Here is a 13,746-nt window from a genome sequence, read left to right as displayed (position 1 = left end):
GAAAGGGGTATAAGTAGTGGACCCAAAACCCCAAACTTTAGATCACTTCTGGAATCAAGAGGAACCTCTGACAAGGGGATGATCTGAAGGGCTGAGGAGAAGTGCTGCCCTGGCCTGTGACTGTGCTTTGTTGGGCTATCATGCAGTTGGTGCTTCTGCCTGTGAAAGAGGACATAGACAGGACCTTGTGTATTCCTGCTTGAAGAAGAATCTCTAAGGGTTTGGAGTAGAGCTTGCCTCCTGTTTTGAAGCCTCAGGGACAGCAAAGGCTTCACCATCTAGTTTTGAGTCTATATGCTGTGGACTCTAGCTTGCCAGAGGGTGCCATTCCAGTTCCTAGGCCCCTGGATGTGAATTCCTGGAAAAAACCTGTCTAATGATGCCGGGCGACCCCATGCAACTTCGCTAAGGATGCAGCTGCATGGAACCAGTGACGCCGCCTGCCCTGAAGCCGTGGACCTCTCAGAACCGCGACAACCCCAATGTCTCTGCAGGCCTCGCATCACCGCAGCCGCTGATCCTGTACGACCTCGCTGAGATCAGAGTGTCGTAAGTCCGATGTCCGTGACATCCGACGCCATTGCAGTGCCTGCAGCCCTGTAATGTCATTGCGACCCCATGAGGTCACCCGCAGCATTGTGACTTAGATGGACTTCGTATCTACCGGAGGTACCAAGGGACTGACACCTCGCAACCGATGCTGCCTCACCTCAACTGCTCTGCATTAAGGACCCGACGCCGCTGCTTGATGCCTCTGCTCCTCTGCCCTGTAGCACCAGAACCAACGCCGCCTCAGATCCAGCGACACCTCTCTCCCCAACTCCGTGTGCCTGGGGGTCCGTAAGACTCCATAAACGGTGCCAGTGGCGTTGCATTGTGGGAAACAACTTCATCACGACACCGCTTAATACCAAATTGCAGCATTTGTGCCTCTAGTCACTGTTTTTGTGTTTTTAAGCGCTAAGATCATATGTTTAATGGTGTATTGTGGATTTTTTTTAATCGTATTTGGTCCTGTTTATTTAGATAAAGTATTTACTTTTCTAAATGTGTGTTTTCTCATTTTGTAGTGGTTCACTGAATTACTGTGCATGTTGGTACAAATACTTAACACACTGACTCTGAGTTAATCCTCCCGGCTCATGCCAAGCTACCAATGGGGGCGGGGGTTAACTGAGTGTGATTCTCTTTTACCATGACTAAAGTGAGGGCTCTTGATTGGACAGAGGACAACCTGACTGCCAACCAAAGATCCTGTTTCTAATAATGGCTCTCTCTGCTTTGGCGCTACTCATTGTCAGTGGCATTATGGCTACTGGAAGGTGTCACCCCTGCCTCTGGCAGACTTAGACCTTCAATTTTAGCCACAACCAAGGGTTTTCTGCTAGACATCAGTCCTCAGATTGTGACAAAAGTTTACATGTGGCTCAGATGGACTTGTCAGGAAGGATTTGAAACTGTTTTGCCATCAGCCCACACCACTCTGCTGGTCTCAGATGGTCCATCACTGCCCATTCACACCCACCTCACAATCACAGTGACCTATTGTGTGGTTCGTGGGAGGAATTTCACACCTTATTAAGGGATGAAGACAGACTGGGAGTTGGCAGAAGCTAATGATAATTAGCCTCTGGAAGCTCAGGCTGGTAAAGGGTAACTTCCTAAATGTTACATTTCTGATATATTTAATAAACAATGTATTCTACAATTAGTTTACCTTTTTATTATGTATACAAATACGTTTTTGAATGGCATCAGTAGCTGGTACTAGTCAAAAGTTATAGATTGGAGTGTATCCTCTATAGTTTGACCTTTTCTAAATGCCAGTTACAGTCTGACCAGAGATCCCATCATTTTGGGTCTAGTCATTGGAATAACATGCTATTCTCTAATACTACACATGATCCACTCTTTTACTCTTTAATGTACCATGCCTTGTGGGCAGCAAGATGTACTTGTGGGTGGTTTAATATTGAAAATCAGATTTTCCCTCCAATCAAAAGGGTCCTTTTGACAGGTCTGTGGAGCACGGTTCAAGTTGCTGCAGCCAGACTACACAGGGTAGGCATGAAGACATGTTTGCACTGCCACTATAGTGGATGGCATAGTAGGTGCTGCAGTCCCCAAGTGCTATTTAACTTTCAAGGCCATGGGTGTATTTCCACATCATATACTATGAACTTACATAAAAAATAAATGTGGCAATCAGGATGATGCCAATTTTGACATGTTTGAAAGAGAAGTAAAGGCACTTTACTCCTGTTTAGGAGGGTTAAAGTGCACAAAGTTGTATAGGCAGATAAGTATATAGGGCTCAAATTAGGGGGGAATATCATGTAAAGATGGTCATTTCCTACAGAATGGACTGACAGACAGACAAATGGAGGCAGTCAGGCAAAGGGACTGAAGAATAATCTCCTTATTGATGCTGAGTTAGTTCAGACTCCAATTCCACCTGCTTATTTGGTGTAATTCATATTTGAGGTGGAAAAAGCAGTAAAGAGTCAACACACTTTAAATCCTTGGTCTATCCTTTTGAAGCCCATTTCAACTAGGTGATAGCAAGCTACACTTTTCATGTCCATGCAATATGTTCCCTTTTCAATAAACACCATTATGTAACAATACACTGGACTATGCATTCTCACCTCCCCAATGACCTCTCTGATATTGGCATTCAGGGCCCCACTGCAGTGGCGTAACACAAAATGATCCTTCCCCTTCTCCTTCCATAGAATATAAAGAGGGGCCTGAAGTAACAGAGGAAAGGATTCATCACCAAGAGTTGGGTAAGATCGGTTTATTGTAAGTTGAGTAGGACATAATGAAGCCTCATCCTGTCAGCAAGCCCAACTGCCTCAGTAAAAGATTCTTTCTATGTCATCACACATTCGACATTCCAAGGACTGTCTTGCTAACAAGAATGTTTATCTCCCATAGTAACAGAACACCACCTAGTTTACAAGTTACAATGAGAACATAAGTGAATAGACGTTACCACATCACATCCCTTCCATTATAAACATCAAAACAATTAAATAATAAAATACAACAAATTTACAGCTTCAAAACTTATAAGAAACCTCATATCAACATTGAAAAATCATAAATAGTCTTGTAACTGCATTGGCTTCTTTACCACTCTTTTAGGTCTAGAACACAAGTCACCAGCTGAATTGAAATCTGGTAAAGAACTCTTCCTAACTATTTCACCACCATGAGTAGCAGGTTCTCCTGTTTCTCCTGGTTCACAAATACAACATTTCGCCACTCTATTTAAGTTCCAGATCCTATGGTCATTTGTTTTCACAGCATTTTTAAATAATTTAGCACTTCAAATGGGCCCATAAACTTAGTAGGTCCCTTCTAATGTCTTGGAGATTTTATCTTTACCCAATCATCAATTTTTATCCTTGTTTCCTTTACACTTATGCGTACATCATACCATTCTTTCATCTGAACCTTTCTCTTTTGTTCCCTTCTCCTCCATCTATCCACATCACTCACAAGAGGGTCAATAGTTAACCGATTTTCTTGTACCCACCCAGGAGCAACTTTGTGACATGGTAATCTTCCTCTAAACACGTGAAAGGGCGTTACTCCTGTGGAAGAGTGTGGAGTTAAACGATATTCACACACCTTTTTTAAATTTCATTTTCCCACTTAACTCCTTGTGCCTGCGCAAGTTGCATACTTTCCTTAAGCACCTTAATAAAACGTTCCACTACACCATTTGATTCAGGATGGTACAAGGCTGCCTTTTTGTGCTTAATAGCTCTATCCTTCACAAAGGACTCCATCACCTTCGATGTAAACTGAACCCCATTGTCAGTAAGAATTAAAGAAGGAACTCCTTCCCTCTCAAAGATTTCTTAAAGAAAAACAATCACATCTCCAGAACCTACAGAATTCACAATCTTGATTTCAGGCCACCTGGAATACATGTCAATAGACACCAGAACGTAATGATCTACTGATCGTAATCTCACCGGGCCAAGAATATCTAACGCCACATCCACCCATGGTCATGAGGCATCCTCTCCTATCACCATGGGTTGAACCCTGCATTTTAAAACTTTATCGGATTGAACACACATTTGGCAATCTCTCACCTCTCTCTCCACAACAGTATCCATCGCAGGCCACCAATATGTAGCCCTTAACCTCTCCTTTGTTTTGGAAATACCCACATGACTAGCATGAGCATGTGCCACTAATTTCTTCCTCAAATAATAAGAATGAATTCATTTACTACCTCTTACTAGCACCTGGTCAATAAATGCCAACTCATCTCTTACCTCCCAGAAAGGTGCAAGAGGCTCTTCACAACCTTTTTAGCACCCCAACCATACATAGTCATGTCTATTACTTTCTGAAGAATGTCATCTTTCAACAACTCTTCCCTCCATTCTGATTCGTTAATTACCGTGCTTGTTATGAGACAAACTTTTACATCCTGATCAAAATCCTCACCTCCAAAATTATCACCATCACCATCATCTTCAACTCCTACTCCCTTGGAAGAATACATGTTGCAAAGTCTAGAAAGACAGTCAGCTTATACATTCAACACTCCTGGTATATAAGAGACAACATACTCAAATTCCTGTAAAGCTACAACCCACTTACGAATCCTATGAGAAACCAAATCAATTCCTTTGTTCTTAAACACTTCTTTCAATGGTTTGTGATCCGTGATAAGTTCAAAGTTGTGACCCCATAGAAATGTTCCAATTTTCTAATTGCCCAGTAAACGCCTAGCGCTTCTTTTTCAATCACCAAATAATTGCATTCTGCTCCTTTCAAACTTCTTGATAAGAATAGAATAGTCCTATTCACCCCCTTGGCTCTCTGCATAAGGACAGTACCAAAACCATTGGAACTGGCATCACACATCAACATAATCTCATCTTGCGCATCAAAACTCCCCAAGTCAGATGCACCTCGCAAACTACACTTTACATCATGAAATTCGTGCACCGATCACTCCATAAAAATTCAACACCTTTCTTCAAAAAACCTCTCATGCACCTTGTTCTTTCTGCAAACTTTGGTACAAATTTGTTGTAGAATTCCGCCATACCAAGGAATTTTACTAACTCCTCCTTGCTCTCAGGAACCGGCATATTGGCGCTAGTGTCAACCTAAAGCTGCTTTTGGACGAATACCCTTTTCTGACATTTCATTTCCCAAGTATTCAATAGTCGGAGTATCAAACATACACTTTCCAGATTTTAAAGTTAGACCTGAGTCTATTAATCTGTGTAATACGTTTTCTAATTTCTTGTTATGTTCAGTCAAGTCAGCTCCATATATTAAAATAAAATCTTGATAAATCTTAATACCTTCTACCCCTCTCAAGACCTTTTCAAGTGCTCTTTGAAAAACAGATGCCGCTGATATTAGACCTAAAGGCATCCTGAGGAATTTGAAGGTCCCAAAGGGAGTGATAAAGGTTGTGAGATCCTGATATGATGGATGTAGCTTTATCTGGTGATATGCTGATGATAGATCAAGAGTAAAGAAATGCTTGGCGCCATTAAAAGAACACAACATTTCATTAATGTTGGGCAGAAGATGATGATCTACTACCACTGCTTTATTCAATGCCCTGAGGTCAACACATAGGGGGTCATTCTGACCCTGGCGGTCTGTGTTAAAGCGGCGGCCAACATGCCAACAGGCAGGTGGTAAAAAAAATGGAATTCTGACCCTGGCGGGAACCGCCAACACAGCCCGCCACTTTAACACTCCGACCGCCACGGCGGGGCAAACAAACAGCGCGGCGGTCACCGCCAACAGACAGGCGGCAGACAATGTACCGCCCACCCTATCACGACCCACCAATCCGTCACCTTTTCCGGGGCGGGAGCCCCGCCATTAAAAACACGGCGGAAACAGACCACGAATGGGAAAACGCTCCCCTTTATACACTCCACGAGCAATCTGGACAGCATGGAACCCGAATTAAACATCCTACCAGCGATTGTCTACCTGCTCCTCTACCAGGAGCACGAACGCCGCCGCAGGAGACAACGGTGAGTACTGCACCTACGACACAGGGGAGGGGGAGGAGAAAAGGTAACAGGCACACACATACGCGACACCCCCCCCCCCCCAAATCCCCTCACACCAAAGCAGAGCAACAAGTCAGATTTACACCCCCCAAACCCCCCGGAATAATTCAAAGACAAAATAAAATGATCATTAAAATAGAAGTATATTAAAGCATATTTGAACTGAAGTGAAATATGAGATATTTAAAATAAATAAATCACAACATGAACAATGTATACATAGTCCAAAAGTCCGGCACATATTGGGTACATGCCATTGTTCGTGGGCCAATGTGCATTAACACATGGGCAAAGCCCACACACGAGACCCGATTCCATTGGAGACAACTCTGCTGGGGCATCAGATAAGAAAACCACAGGCACCTCAGGGGGAAGGGAAGGGGGGCACCTCAGCCACATGAGTCCACGACGCTAGATCCACGAGGGGCCTCCATGCCCACTGTACCATCCTGGGGAGTGCAAAGCCACAGTCTCTCAAGTCTCTACAGTGGGTGGGTTGCCCACTGTACCATCCTGGGGAGTGCAAAGCCACAGTCCATCTGGTGGATTACAGACTCCACTGGTTATGGAGGAGGCATGGTGCCCAGAGTGCTTTGTGAAGCCCTGCCCGACACAGATCCGGCCCTGCCAATGGGCCAGCGGTGCTTGAGATGAAGGGCCCAGCGGAGCGGTGCAGAGACGGCGGGGCCCAGCGGAGCGGCGCTTGAGATGAAGGGCCCAGCTGAGCGGTGCTTGAGAGGAAGGTCCCAGCGGAGCGGTGCAGAGACGGCGGGGCCCAGAGGAGCGGTGCTTGACAGGAAGGGCCCAGCGGAGCGGTGCTTGAGATGAAGGGCCCAGCGGAGCGGTGCTTGAGATGAAGGGCCCAGCGGAGTGATGCTTGAGATGAAGGGCCCAGCGGAGCGGTGCTTAAGATGAAGGGCCCAGCGGAGCGGTGCTTGAGATGAAGGGCCCAGCGGAGCGGTGCTTGAGATGAAGGGCCCAGCAGAGCGATGCCTGAGAGGAAGGGCCCAGCGGAGCGGTGCAGAGACGGCTGGGCCCAGCGGAGCGGTGCAGAGACGGCGGGGCCCAGCGGAGCGGTGCTTGACAGGAAGGGCCCAGCGGAGCAGTGCTTGAGATGAAGGGCCCAGCGGAGCGGTGCTTGAGAGGAAGGGCCCAGCGGAGCGGTGCAGAGACGGCGGGGCCCAGCGGAGCGGTGCAGAGATGGCGGGGCCCAGCGGAGTGGTGCTTGACAGGAAGGGCCCAGCGGAGCGGTGCTTGAGATGAAGGGCCCAGCGGGGCGGTGCTTGAGATGAAGGGCCCAGCGGAGCGGTGCTTGAGATGAAGGGCCCAGCGGAGCGGTGCTTGAGATGAAGGGCCCAGCGGAGCGGTGCTTGAGAGGAAGGGCCCAGCGGAGCGGTGCAGAGACGGCGTGGCCCAGTGGAGCGGTGCAGAGACGGCGGGGCCCTGTTCAGCAGTGCTTCTCACGGCGGGGCCCTGTTCCGCGGTGCTTTTCACGGCGGGGCCCTGTTCAGCAGTGCTTCTCACGGCGGGGCCCTGTTCAGCGGTGCTTCTCACGGCGGGGCCCTGTTCAGCGGTGCATCTCTTGTGTTCCTAGGGAACCAGATCTGGGCAATCATTCCCGCTCAGTCGCCATCCGACCTATCGCTTGCGGGGCCCTCCTGTGCAGGACTCCTGGGCCCCTGGGTGTCCTCCGTCACACCCCAAATGGGGCTGGTGGGGCCCTCCTGGCCAGCTCGCCTGCTGCCGGACTTGTCCGCCCTGCTGCCCTTGCCCCCCTTGGCGGAATCTCTGGGGCCCTTGCCTCCCTTTGTGGATGGACCAGGTGACGGTGCAAGGGTGGTGTCCTTGGGGCCAGCTGTCTCAGGCCTGTCGCGCCGGCCCTTCCCTTTTTTGGTTCTTTTCCCAGGGGGTGGGCTGGCTGTCCCCATGCTGCTGGCCGATGTTCCTGCCCTAGGAGCTGGTGGACTCCAATAGCCCTGAACGATGGTTCTAGTAGGTGCAGGGCTTGTGGTGGCTGAGGTGCTGGTTGGTCTCTTACGAGATGGAGGGGGTGGGTCAGGTGATGCAAAGAGGTTAATTTGTGGAGAGGAACAACTTTTTAGGAGCAATGGGAACGGTAGGTGCAGTGGGAATGGGAGTGGAGGGAGAGGATGTGGTTGTAGGAGAGTCAAGTGTGCTGTCTTTGGATGCAGGTGCTTGTGCTGGAGGCTGTTGTGAGGTGGATGGCTGTTGGGTGGGTGACTGCCTGCGTTTGTGTGGTTTGGAAGAGGGGGTGACAGACACAGTGGGAGAGGACACAGGGGACGTGTAAATGGCAGTGGGGGTGGTGACTGCACGTGTGCGGACTGTTCTTGTGGGTGTGGTGGTGATGGACGTACTGGCTGATGGTGGTGTGCAGGCAGGTGTGAGTGGAGACGTCACAGGGAGGGAGGAGGGAGAAGAGGAGGAGGGGGACACAGAGGAGGCAGTGGCTGTTGGCATGTCTGCATGTGGATGTTGCTTGGGTGAATGCTTGTGTGATCTGTGGTGCTTATGTCTGGATGAGCTGCCCTTGGGTGTTGAGGTGTGTGCAGGCTGGTCTGTAGGTGTGTCTGGGATAGGCAGAGGAACAGGGGAGTGGGACTGGGTTGAGGAAGTTGGAGGGGGGAGGCTAGACACAGGGACAATTGCTGCTGTCAGTGCTGAGGCCAGAGCGTTGAACGATCGCTGATGGGCAGCCTGATCCGAATGAATGCCCTCCAGGTATGCATTCCTCCGATGCACCTCCCTTTCTACCCCCTGGATGGCATTCAAAAGGGTAGACTGCCCAACAATGAGCGTCTGGAGGAGGTCAATGATCTCCGCACTGAGGGCAGCAGGGGTAACTGGGGCAGGACCTGAGGTGCCAGGGGCGAAGGAGATGCCCGGCTTCCTGGCCGAGCTGGCACGGGGCGAACGCTGAGGGGCTGCTGGGAGGGCGGGGCTGGTGCGCTGGGTGGCGGCTGTACCTGTTGTTGCGGTGGGCACGGGTGGTGCCGCCACCACAAGGGAGCTCCCTTCCGAGGACGCGTTGGTGTCGCTGACGTCTCCACGGGTCCCCGTTGTGGAGCCCCCCTCGCCCTCCGTCTCACTGGTGTACTCTGAGTCGGTTGCATGGCCCTTCGGGGCCATGTGAGATGCAGCTCCCTCGTGCGCCGATGCCACTTCTCCTCCGCCTGATGATGCTAATGCACACATGAACAGGAAAACCAAAAAAAGGGGGGGGAGAAGAAAGAAAGACATGTTGAGTGCATGCATTGGCGGCACCGTTGGCGGAGAGGACAGACACAGAAGCCCCCTGCACTACGCCGCGCACTCGGGGTACACTACTCAATTATTGTGACTTGGCCTACAAGTCAATGGACGACAAATGCACACATAGGTGAGGCCCAACCATGGATATCTGTACTTAGCACCCTACAGAGGTGGGGGGCGGGGGCACAGGGCCATGCCTAACGGAGGGGCCTAGCCTACAGAAACCGCCCTGGCCTAGAGATAGCCACAGCCCCCCTCCCCCACCCAGACACCTCCACTGTGCGCTAATATAGCAGAATGTGCTGATACTCACCCCCTTGTGTCTGCTGTGATGTCCTCACGGGCCCATCCAAATCGCGGTAGGCCACCGCCATGATCCGGGACATCAGGGGGGTCAATTGCCGTGTGGCACCCCTCCTAGGTTGGGAGGCCATCCCCAGCAGAGCCTCGGCGGTCTTTCTGCTCCCGCGGCGGATGTCCTCCCACCTCTTGCGGCAGTGGGTGCCCCGTCTGTTGTGGACCCCCAGGGCCCGGACGTCCTTGGCGATGGCACGCCAAATGTCGATCTTCTGATGGGCGCTGACCTATGTGACATGGACAGGATGGAACAAGAAATATCATCACTTTCCTACATGGTCGATGTGAGTGGCCCCCCCTCCCCAACCTTGCCATGTGGCACATGCTCTCATCTGTTGTGCGTTGCACTCCCCATTTGCACCCCTCCCCACCATCTTACACCCACCCCACTCAACACAGGCATAGCCCATACTACGTGCTCCCTGTGTACTTACCTGTTGGTCTGGAGGACCGTAGAGTAGCGCATACTGGGGGAGGACCCCATCCACAAGTTTCTCCAATTCCTCAGAAGTGAAGGCAAGGGCCCTTTCCCCAGTCGCAGCAGCCATTGTATCTCCCAGACCGAGGTCACAGCAGCACTTGCAGTATAGGTCCTCTCCTGTGGATGATCAGGTCTCGAGTGATTAAGCAGTTAGAAAAAGGCGGTCACGCCCGCGGCGGTGCGTACCGCGGCGGTGCGTACCGCGACCGCCGGCGCACATCGTCATTGGCTCCTGAGACCCATAGGGTTCAATGTTAACCAATGCTGCTTTGCGCCGCGGTCTTCGACCGCCTACCGCCACGGTGTGCCACGCCAGCGCATTGACCTCACATCCCATTGTCACACTTCACAGGTCAGGCAGCCGCCATTTCAAGGGCCCACATGGCTTAATTTCTACTGCGTCACACAGGCCTAGGCCTTGCATTGCCACTCATACAAGCCATTCAATGCATAGCGAATCGTGTTTTGTGCAAGCTGTGGTTACGTACCTGTGGGTTGCTTGACTCTGTGCTCCATGTTGTCCTTCCTAGGCACCGTCCGCTGGGACTTGCGAGGAGATGGAGGAATCCTCCAGTGTACAGACCGCTGGTGGACCTGTTGACAATGGAAGAACGACATGTCATACTGACATACAGACTTGACCGAGCCACTTTACAGGAACTGTGTGCCCAGCTGGAGCCAGACCTGATGTCCCCCATTCGCCAACCCACAGGGATCCCCCCTCTGGTGCAGATTCTGTCAGTACTCCATTTTTTGGCAAGTGGATCATTCCAAACAACAGTGGCCATATCATCAGGGATGTCTCAGCCTATGTTTTCTAAGGTTTTGTTCAGAGTGTTGTCTGCCCTGATGAAATACATGCAGAGCTACATTGTTTTCCCTGAGGTGGGCGATTTGGCTACAGTGAAGGGTGATTTCTATGCCCTTGGACAAATCCCCAACATCATTGGTGCCATTGATGGGACCCATGTGGCTTTGGTTCCCCCCAGTGGAAGTGAGCAGGTGTACAGGAACAGAAAAAGTTATCATTCGATGAATGTTCAGGTGGTCTGTTTGGCTAACCAGTACATCTCCCATGTAAATGTCAAGTTCCCTGGGTCTGTGCATGACGCGTACATCATGCGAAATAGCAGCATCCCTTATGTGATGGAACAGCTACAGAGACACCGTGTGTGGCTAATAGGTGACTCTGGTTACCCCAACCTGTCGTGGCTACTTACCCCAGTGAGGAATCCCAGGACAAGGGCAGAGGAACGCTACAATGAGGCCCATGGGCGAACTAGGAGGGTTATAGAAAGAACCTTCGGCCTCCTGAAGGCCAGGTTTAGGTGTCTGCATATGACAGGTGGATCCCTAATGTACTCACCAAAGAAGGTGTGCCATATCATCGTGGCCTGCTGTATGCTTCACAACCTGGCTTTGCGACGCCAGGTGCCTTTCCTGCAGGAGGATGGTCCAGATGGTGGTGTTGTAGCAGCTGTGGAGCCTGTGGAGAGTGAAGAGGAGGAAGACGACGGGGACGACACAGACAACAGGGACACAGTGATACAACAGTATTTTCAGTAGCACACAGGTACGAATCAACCACGCCATTTTACATTTACTTAAAGTCTCCTGCCTCTCTACTGTCTGAGTTCCCCCCCAGTTCCTGTTAACTGAGTTGTGACTTTCCCTTCCGTTTTCAGAGCTGTGGGCCCCACTGCGTGACCTCTGCTTTGTTTGCCCATGGACTACAGCTGTGTGACAGTGGTATGTTGTCATCACAATGTAACTGAACATTTTGGCACTGTTATGTCTAATACATTTGTTCAAAATACAAGCAGACTCCAGAATTTTGGGTGCAAGAAGTGATTTAATTAAAGTGCTAAATTTAAGGAACATGATTGTAAAACGGGGATGGGTGATGGTGGAGTAATGTCCATGGCAGAGTCCAGTTCTCAGTCGCACAGGTGCATTGTCCATATGCCTGTGGAAGGATGGAGCAGGGGCAGTTCAAGGTTGGACAGGGTGACAATGTGGGACAGTGGGATGACATCAGGGGGTATCGTTTGCTGGTGGGGGTCTTGCAATCCTACTCTGTCTTCTTGTGAGATCTCAGGTTCCGCTTGCGGGGTGGTTCTTCTTCTGCAGGAGGTGGGGTTCTGGTGGCCCGTCATTGTGTGGGTGCCTCCTGTCCACTAGCGCCTGCGGAGGTGGTAGGCTGTTCCTGGTCCAGGCTAGTGACAGGGGCCCTTTGTGGTGCCACATGGTCCTGCAATGTGGTGACTATCTGGTTTAGGGCCACGACGATGGTCCCCATTGCGGAACTAATGTTCCTCAGTTCCTCTCTGAACCCCATGTACTGTTGCTCCTGCATGACCTGGATCTCCTGGAACCTGGCCAGTACCGTAGCCATCGTCTCCTGGGAGTGGTGGTATGCTCCCATGATGGAGGAGAGGGCCTCTTGGAGAGTCGGTTCCCTGGGCCTGTCCCCCCCCCTGTAGCACAGCAGCCCTCCCAGTTCCCCTGTTTCCCTGGGCCTCTGTCCCCTGGACGGTGTGCCCACTACCACTGCCCCCAGGTCCCTGTTGTTGTTGGGGTGGTGGGTCAACCTGGGTGCCCTGTAGTGGTGGACACACCGCTGATTGACGTGTCCTGGAGACAGAGGCATAGGCCCGCTGGGTGGGAGCTGTGCTGGTGTTCCGAGAGGGGGTTAGGTCTGGTGTAGCCTGTGGCTGTCTGTGGGGAACTGACTGTCCCGAGGTCCCCGATGGGCCGGGCTGGTCATCAGGGTCCAGGGAGACAGAGCTGCTGTCATCACTGGGGGCCTCTTCTGGGGGGTGGGATGGACATCTCTGGACCCTCTGTGGCGGTGTGGTGGCGTTCGGGTCCTGCAGGGGTATAAGAGTTTGGTTATTGCTTCTGTGTGTGGCATTTCGTGTAATGGGTGGGTGGCCGTGTCCCCCAGTGCTGGCATTCCCTTGTGGGGGCTTGTGTGACGGTGGCTTGTGGGGTTGATGGGTGTGTGCAGTTGGCATGCTTTGGGATGGGTGTCCATGCTTTGGTGACGCACGCAGGACTAGGTGTTGGGATGGGTGGGATGTGATGGTGAGCCATTTGCAAGGAGTTGGTGTGATGGGGGTGGGGGTGAGGGTGGGGGTATGATTTGGCTTGCAGGTGGGGTGGGGGGAATGAAGTAGTGGAGATTTGACTTACCAGAGTCCATTCCTCCGCCTACTCCTGCGAGGCCCTCAGGATGCAGGATGTGCAAGACTTCCTCCTCCACTTGCTGTGAATTCTGGGGGAGTAGGTGGGGGTCCGCCGCCAGTCTTCTGCACCGCAATGTTGTGCCTTGATACCATGGAACGCATCTTCCCCCGTAGGTCGTTCCACCGCTTCCTGATGTCGTCCCGATTGCGTGGATGCTGTCCCACAGCGTTGTCCCTGTCCACTATTCTTTGCCATAGCTCCATCCTCCTGGCAATGGTGGTGTACTGCACCTGTGCCCCGAAGAGCTGGGGCTCTACACGAACTATTTCCTCCACCATGACCCTGAGTTCTGCGTCAGAGAACCTGGGG

This window comes from Pleurodeles waltl, chromosome 9, assembly GCF_031143425.1.
Source record: "Pleurodeles waltl isolate 20211129_DDA chromosome 9, aPleWal1.hap1.20221129, whole genome shotgun sequence".
In the NCBI taxonomy this organism is placed as follows: domain Eukaryota; kingdom Metazoa; phylum Chordata; class Amphibia; order Caudata; family Salamandridae; genus Pleurodeles; species Pleurodeles waltl.
The sequence above is the reverse complement of the archived record's forward strand: the minus strand, read 5'-3'. Positions refer to the sequence as shown.